Source organism: Pongo pygmaeus, chromosome X, assembly GCF_028885625.2.
Source record: "Pongo pygmaeus isolate AG05252 chromosome X, NHGRI_mPonPyg2-v2.0_pri, whole genome shotgun sequence".
NCBI lineage: Eukaryota > Metazoa > Chordata > Mammalia > Primates > Hominidae > Pongo > Pongo pygmaeus.
Window position 1 is genome coordinate 66,107,229 of NC_072396.2, and position 2,091 is coordinate 66,109,319.

Consider the following 2,091-nt stretch of genomic DNA (forward strand, 5'->3'; position numbering starts at 1 on the left):
TATAGGCCTACATGGCTCCAAAATGTCCCCTTCATAGACTCTACAGAAAGAGTATTTCCAACCTGATGAATCAAAACAAAGTTTAACTCTGTGAGATGAATCCATGCATTGCAATACATTTTCACAGATAGCTTGCTTCTAGTTTTTATCCTTGGCTTTATGGTTTTTCACTATACGCCACAAGGGACTCTGAAATGTCCCTTTGTAGATTCTACAAGAAGAGTGTTCCCACGCTGCTGATTCAAAAAAATGATTTAACTCTGTGAGGTAAATTCACATATCGCAAAGCATTTTCACAGATAGCTTGTTTCTAGTTTTTATCTCGGGATATTCAGTTTTTCACTGCAGGCCTTAATGGGCTCCTAAATGCCCCTTTGTAGATTCTACAGAAAGAGTGTTTACAACTGCTGAATCAAAACAGAGGTTTAAATCTGTGAGATGAAACCACACATCACAATGCATTTTCACAGATAGCTTGTTTCCAGCTTTTATCATTGCTTTTTTGGTTTTTCACTATAGGCCACGATGGGCTCTAAAATGTTTCTTCATAGATTCTACAAAAAGAATGCTTCCAACTTGCTGATTCAAAAAAAGATTGAACTCTGTGAGGTGAATTCACACATTGCAAATCATTTTCAGAGATAGCTTGTTTCTAGTTTTTATCATGGGATATTCTGTTTTTCACTATATGCCCCAAAAGTCTCCCAAATGTCCTTCCGTAGATGCTACAGAAAGAGTGTTTCCAACCAGCAGAATCAAAAGAAAGCTGTAACTCTGTGAGACGAATCCACACATCCAAAGCATTTTTATAGATAGGTTGTTTCCAGTTTTTATCGTGGATTTTTTTTTTTTTTTACTCTAGGCCTCAATGGGCTCTGAAATGTCTCTTCATAGACAGAAAGAGTGTTTCCAACCTCCCAAACTAAAACATAGGTTTACCTCTATGAGATGAATTTACACATCACAAATCATTGTTACCGATAGTTTGTTTCTACATTTTATGGCAGGATATTTGGTTTTTTACTATTTGCCTCAATGAGCTCTGAAATGCCCCCTCATAAATTACACAGAAAGAGTGTTTCCAATCTGTTGATTCAAAAATAAGGTTTAACTCTGTGAAATGAATCCATCCATCCTGAAGCATTTTCACAGATAGCTTGTTTCTAATTTTAATTGTGGGATATTTGGGTTTTCATGACAGGCCTCTGTGGGCTATGAAATTCCTCCCCATAGATTCTACAGAAGGAGTGTTTCCAACCTGCTGAATCAGAAGAAAGGTTTACCTATGTGAGATAAATCCACACATCACAAAGCATTTTCACAGATAGCTTGTTTCCAGTTTTGATCAAGGGCTGTTTGGTTTTTCACAATAGGACTTAATGTGCTCTGAAATGTGCCTCAGTAAATTTTACAGAAAGAGTGTTTCCAACCTGCTGAATCAAAACAATGGTTTAATTCTGAGAGATGAATACATATATCACAAAGCATTTTTACAGATAGCTTGTTTCTACTTTGGTCTCAGCGTATTTGGTTTTTCACTACAGGACTTTATGTGTTCCGAAGGAGCCCTTTGAAGATTCCACAAAAAGAGTTTTCCCAGCCAACTGAATCAAAACAAAGGTTTAACTCTGTGAGATCAATGCACACATTGCAAAGTGTTTTCACTGACAGTGTGTTTCTAGTTTTTATCACAAGATATTCAGTTTGCCACCATAGGCCTCAATGGGATTCAAGTGTCCCCTAGAAGATTCTACAGAATGTTTCCAACCTGCTTAACCAAAACAAAGGGTTCACAGTGTGAGATGAATCCATATATCTGAAAGCATTTTCAGATTGCTTGTTTCTAGTTTTTGTTGTGGGATATTCTGGTTTCCACGATAGGCCTCACTGGGCTCCAATATGTCCATTTGTAGATTCTACAACAAGAGTGTTTCCAAACTGCTAAATCAGAAAAATGATTTATCTCTGTCACACGAACCCACACTTTACAAATCATTTTCACAGATAGCTTGTTTCTAGTTTTTACCATGGGTTATTGGGTTTTACATTATGAGCCTCAATAATTCTGAAATGTCCCTTCATAGATTCCAC